At 62.7% G+C, this 6,252-nt stretch overlaps 1 long non-coding RNA gene across 1 annotated transcript in view; it reads right to left on the reverse strand.

Annotated features, from left to right (window-relative positions):
- Positions 1 to 1,728, reverse strand: part of LOC125934203 (uncharacterized) — a 2,570-nt gene extending 842 nt beyond the window's left edge. The window contains exons 1-2 of the long non-coding RNA XR_007461268.1: positions 1,541 to 1,728; positions 504 to 947 (exon numbers count right to left, since the gene is read on the reverse strand). This is a non-coding gene — a long non-coding RNA (uncharacterized LOC125934203). The remainder of the gene's footprint in view (positions 1 to 503; positions 948 to 1,540) is intronic.
- Between the last annotated feature and the right edge of the window lie 4,524 nt (positions 1,729 to 6,252).

Genomic DNA, 6,252 nt, shown 5'->3' on the forward strand with positions numbered 1-6,252 from the left:
ACATGCTGGAGGCCTGTGCTCATGTGCTGGGGGCGTGTGCTGGGGGCGTGTGCTTGTGCGCTCGGAGTGTGTGCTGGGGGTGTGTGCTTGCATGTTGGAGGCCTGTGCTCGTGTGCTGGGAGCGTGTCTCGTGCACCGGGAGTGTGTGCTGGGGTTGTGTGCTGGGGGAATGTGCTCGTGCGCTGGGGACCGAGGGCCGGCTGGCAGGGAGAAGCCCAGCCTCTCCCCTGCAGTCTCCCCTCTCATACTGATTCCTTCACGATAAGCAGATGATACTACCTGCGAATTCTCCCTCGTATTTCTGCTTGGCCGTGCACCCCCAAAGCCCCATTTGTGGTGGTAACTTCCTCGTGCCTCACCATGGGCCTCACCATGGGCCTCGGGGGGCTGTGAGAGCCACAAAGTCGCACAAAGGACTCATGGCGCCATAATGAGCAGGACGCCAGCAGGGTGCTGCTCGGGCCAGCTTTGCACTCAGGGGAGTTCATTTCCTCTCGAATTACCTCAGCTTTGGAATCAGCCCTCACGTTTTCCAAGCAGCACAGACGTCTCATTTTGTCCTCTGTACATCCACCGCGTCGGTGACCCTGCACCAAAGCAGAAAGCTTTCGTGGAGAAGGAACAATGTTCTGGGCTGCAGGTTCCGTGGCCGCGCAGGTGTGGGTGACTGAGCTGCGGGTCCCGGATCCTGGGCGGGAATCCTGCCTGTGGCAGCCACACTCGGGTTTGGAGCCCAGGCCTGGCTGGCCCCTGGGATTGAAGCCTGCAGCCCGGCACATTCTCACCGGAGTCACAGCACGGGTCCCAGCCATCTCCCCTGGTCTTCTGCACCAGCGGCACTGTTTGCACATCCTGCGGAGCCGCCCTCCTGTGCCACCTCGCTTTGGCCGTGGTATTTCCTGCAGCCTCCTGAGAGCATCTCTTACCCAAGGGCCTTTGATGCTGTCCTGGGGGCCAGGGCATTGGTCTCAAAGACACAGGCAAAGCGCACCACACTGGAGCCCCCCGGCCTCACTGGGGCCCCTCCGAGAAGAGGAACCTGTCTGGGTCTTGGGGCCGCTGCCGGCCACCAGCCCTCTGCCAGGCAGAGGGGTTTCTCCTTCCTCTGATTTCCTGTCCCCCTCAAGCCACCTGCTCCTTCCTGAGCCAGCCTGCCCCCTTCCTGGCGAAGCCTGCCTGCTCTGTCCACGCACTCAGGGGTCCATCCTGTGCTGTGCCCACCGCCTGCCCCAGGACCTCCCAGGAGAGCGTGGCACCCACGGGCCCCGCATTCCAGGCCGCCAGAGCCTGGACCCTCCGCAGAGCCGCCCCAGCCCGTGCCCTGGCCACCAGGTGCATACAGACCTCCCACAGGTGACGTACAGAGCCACACCCGGGGGAGGAAAGTCCTCCTGCAGGGTCAGTGCCAGGCACCCTCCTCCAGGTCAGGGTCACCATCCCCTGCGTGGGGCTTAGGTGTCCTGGGCTTAGAGCTGCCTTGGGTTTACATTTATTTCCCTATTGGCAGAAGCCCGTTGTTTGATTTCAACAAGCCACCCACCTTTACCCACTCTATGCGGGCGCTTTAAAGGCTCAACCAAGATGAAGCTTCCGTGTGGGTCAACACTTAGGATGTTCTGTATGCTGCACCATGTTCACATTCCAGCTCTACTCCAGAGGCTCCCCTCCCTGAACCTGGGAAATCACAAGAATAAAAGGTTTAGTTCCTCTCCCTGGAAACACAGGGTTGCAAGGCTGGGTACTCAAGCCAGCCGGAGGGACACGGGGGCCCTGCCACCTTGGCTCTCTGGGCTGCCTTCCTGGGGCATAAATACAGAGGGGTGCAGGGAGCCCCTGCCCACTGGTGACCTGGGTCGTGAGAACAGGCAGCTGCAGTGTTTCCAACAGTGTGGTCTGGTTCTGACCCCTGTCCTGCCCCGGGCACCGCTTCCCCCAGGAGCCTCCCCCCCGCCACACACAGCTGGCCTGGTGCACCACAGCAGGCTTTGTGGCGACCCAGCACCAGGCCGGCCACCCCTGACAAGGTCCTGGGGAGCTGGGGGATCCGAGCCGGTCCAGGGCTTCCGAGCAGACGCACAGCTCCTTCCGGGTGGCTCTGCGCAGGTCCCCCGAAGCAGGGTGCGACCCCGGGGAACTGGGGTCAGGCCGCGGTCAGCCCCAGGGCAGAACTCCAAGCCCAGCCCGTGTCCCCTTTGGGTGTGCGATGTGAATCCGGTCCGGGGCGACCCTGGGCGGAGGGGCACGACCCCGGCCCCCTGACACGTGAGGGAGGGAAGGGCGGGCTGGGGCATCTCCTTCCCCTCCTGCCGCCCCCCTCCGCCTCCGAGGCCGCCCCTGCCCCAGACCTTTACCCCTCTCTCTCCTCTCCCGCCCCCTGCCTGGAGCCCCTCCTCCCCCTCCGCTCTTCCCGCGGCCTTCACCCTCCCCCTCCGCCCTCCACCACGGCCCCGCCCCCACCTTTCTCCGCCTCCCTCGTGCGCCCTTCTCCCCAGCACCCCTCCCCCTCAGCCGCCCTTCCCCCAGCGGTCGGGCCTAGAGCAGCACCTGTGGCGGAGTCCGAGGACGCGTGAGGACGGTCCAGGCCGGGCAGGTGCGCGGGGGCAGGGGCGGCGGAAGGGGCAGGGGGTGGGACGCGGAGGGGCCGTCCCACGTGGGGGACCCGACCGGAGTCCCAGCTGTCACAGGTTGGAGGGCAGCGGGCTCCAAGGACACAGATGCCCCTCCCCATCGTGACGGGGTCCTCTCGGACGCGACAGGTGTCACCCATGCCCCCCCCCCCACCTTGAAGAGCCACATCCTGGGCTCTTCTGAAACGCGTCCGCTGATTGGTCGGGTGTCAGGACAGGTGTGGGGACAGGTGAGGGGCAGGTGGGCATGGGGGCACAGGAGGGGTCCACCCACGTGCATCTTTCGGAACCTGGTCGCAGGGAGCCGGCAACGGGAAAGGCGGTGGCCCAGCGCCCCCCCTCTAGTCGCTGAGCTTTTCAAAAGCGCGACTCAAGAGAAGACTCTCAGACTCAAAATAACAAGGCTTTTGTCCTCCGACTTCAAAGGCCGTTCTACCACTTTTTAAAGGAAGTCTGGCTTCTCTGGGCAGCACCGACACTTGAATAAGAGTGAGCTGGGGGAGGAGCAGACTTCTGCCCCCAGCAAGCACAACTCCTATCCTTGCTGGAAACATCCCATCCAGGGGCAGCCCCTAGACTAGGAAGGGGTCAAGGCACCCGGAGCAGGCCCAGGAGGATGTGCAGGGGATGCTGTGAGACGCCCCAGGATGTGTGTCCACGGGGAGCTGCAGGGGCGCCACCAAAATAGAAGTGCATCCCCAGGGGCCACTGGTGCCCGAGTCCTGGAGTCCTGGGCAGGCGGAGGACCCCACCTGGCAGGTAGGCGGGCGGGGGTGGGTTGGGGGGGGGGGCCTGGGGAAAGAGCCTGTGCATTGGAGGGCCTTGTGCCCTGCAAATCCGTGGGGTGACTGGCCCAAAGCTGGTTCTGAGAGCTGCGTTCTGCCCCAGCCTCCTCGGGTCAGCTGTAGCAGGTGGGAAAAACACCCTGTGAGGTGGGGACAGAGGACACTCCTGCCATGGACCTGGGTGGGTGGGGAGGACGGTGCTCTCTGGGGTGAGTCGGCTCTATCTCAGGACTCCCGTAGAGTTTCCGGACCTGCCCGCCTCGTCCCACCCCTTGGGCTGGCTGCGCCCTCCCGGGCCCTGAAGCCACAATCTGGGCCTGGCTGCCACTCCCGGGTTGTGGTGCCTCCGCGTGCCTGTGTCTGCATCAGTTTTGCCTTCTGTGAAATGGGAGTGTCGCCTCGCTGCCTCATACAATTGTGCAAAGAAGTGGTTTGTGCACAGAGCTGCTGGAAAGCAGGGGCCCACAGCCCACGGGGTGGGCTTGTGCCCCGGAGGCTTTGGGCTTGGGGCTCCGAGTTGCATGTCCCCAGTTTCCAGGGTGAGTCTTTTTTAGAGCATGGTAGAGGCAAGGCTTTCTTAAGGAAAAACTTGCAGGAACGGTTAGAAGGAGGCCATAATTCAGGGGCAGGAGCGACGGAGCCGCAGAACGGCCGAGAACATCTAACAGGCGGAAGGACTGCATGTAGCCAGAAACCCGCCTCGGCCTCCAGCAGAGTCCCTCCCCTGCAACTACTTCTCCCCTCTCCCATCCTCACTGCTGCAGCTTGCTGGTGATTCTCTCTCTTTCTGAGTGTCAGGCTCCGTGGTGCAGTCTTTAGCTAAAACCTCGACTTTTGTCTGGGAAAGTGGCATCTTGGCGAGCGGAATGAGGACACGGTCACGGCAGAAGGAGAGGTCTCTGACTTCTGTAACATGGGGGGATCCCTGCGGTTGAGCCAGAGGCCCCTGCAGTGTCTGTGTGACACACAGGTGGCCTGGAATGTTACCGACAGACACACGGCACGTGGCCCCAGACTCAGTTGATACAGAAGTTAACAAGCGTTCAGTGCATTTCTCCTCTCGTGTTTGCTTGTGAGAACATCGGTGAAGCTGTTTCCTGGCAGGTGGGGACTCTGGGCTGCAGACACGCGGGCACAGGTGACGCTGGGCCCGGAGCCACCTCTGAAGCAGCCCCCGTGATGCTCAGAGGCCCCCATCCTTGACAGAGGGCAGAAGATGGGGGTCAGTCTTCACCAAAACACCTGCAGAAGCGGCTTTGGGCTGGGCGCCCGCACAGGAAGGCAGAGTCTGGCAGTGCAGTCGGCTCGGGGTGGCCGCTGATAGAGGCTGGGGAGGGGGCACCCAGTTGCCCGTAGAGTCTCAGTGGGCTCTGGGTGGGCATAGCTTGCCTATGGTATTTTCCTCTTTGAGATGGGACATAACCCTCCTGGCCTCCTGGCTTCCTCGAGTGAAACTTCCAGAACTTTGACTCCACAGTAGGATGTCTGACACTCCAGGGTTACCAGGAAACTAGGACATGTCAACTTTGGGGTCGGGCAGGGGAGGAGGTGACGATCCACCCCCCCCCCACCTTCTCTCTCCTAGAACCATCTTCTTTGTTCATGAATGATAACACCACTTTTTGAGTATGACAATTTGTAACCGATAACGCGATTGTCACGAGGGGCAGCGACAAAGCCAGTGGTGACGCTCCTCTCCAAACACGCTTCTCTAGTGTTCCAGCTCCGGTGAGAAGCAGCGGGGACGCAGAGTCTGATTTCCCGTCCTGGTGCAGCTGTCTGTTCAGTGAGAGTGTGTGGTGGCCCGGGCGCCTCCCTCGTGCCACCCCACCCGGTGACATCACAGAGCATGAGCGCCACTGAGCCAGGGTGGTGGCACGTCTGATGCCTGGAACCCGTGTACACAGGCCGGCTCCCCCGGGAACTCTGTGAGGGCAGGGGCTGCCTGATGCAGGAGCGAGTGCGCAGGGAAGTGCGCAAGCCAAGGGAAAAGCCGGCGAAGCTGGTTGGCTTGGGTCTTATGCTGTGCTTGGCCACGTCCCCATCACCCAGCCCCTGGGTCCCTTGGGTGCTGTGTGGGGGACACCTGGACTCCAAAGAGGGACAGAACCAGACACGGGTGCCATTGTCTCTCCGGGTTCGAGCTGCTTATAGGGGCTTTTTCAGAGGCAGACAGGACAGCCAAAGGGCCCCAACACAGTTTGGTGCTCAGTGGGGACACCAGCCCGGAGGTTGTTACAGTGAATAGGCCTGACATCTGGTTTCTCTGTGCCCTTGGGGCTACACTAGCTGTGGGAAACTCTGCGATGGAGAAGGCTCTCTCTCTCCTGCCTGTGCCTCTCTGCCTGGGGACACTGGGGGCACTGTCCTGAGCTTCTGGAGAGGTGCAGTCCTGGGGGAAGGAGGGAGCCCACCTCCCAGGCCCCTGGTGCCAGCTGTCCTTGGGCCGGAGGCTGACCCGCCAGGGGGAGAGGGAGGCTGGGACCTAGCAGAGGAAGCAGGGGTCGGGGGAGCCTCACCGGTCCTTCACCCAAGTTGGGTGGGCGGCACACTTTTGAGAACGAACTAATTAAAGCAGCTCTTGGGTCATCTTGCTTATGTCTTGAGACCAAGTGACTGATGACACTTGTGCACTGCGGCAGGGAGGGCTGGACAGAGGGGCCGGGTGGAGGGGCTGGATGGTGGGGAGGGCTGGGTGGAGGGAAGGGCTGGACGGAGGGGCTGGATGGTGGGCAGGGCTGGACGGAGGGGCTGGATGGTGGGCCTGGGCAGGGAGGGCTGGACAGTGGGGCTGGGTGGAGGGAAGGGCTGGACGGAGGGGCTGGATGGTGGGCCTGGGC

This window comes from Panthera uncia (assembly GCF_023721935.1).
Source record: "Panthera uncia isolate 11264 chromosome A1 unlocalized genomic scaffold, Puncia_PCG_1.0 HiC_scaffold_16, whole genome shotgun sequence".
NCBI classification, from domain to species: domain Eukaryota; kingdom Metazoa; phylum Chordata; class Mammalia; order Carnivora; family Felidae; genus Panthera; species Panthera uncia.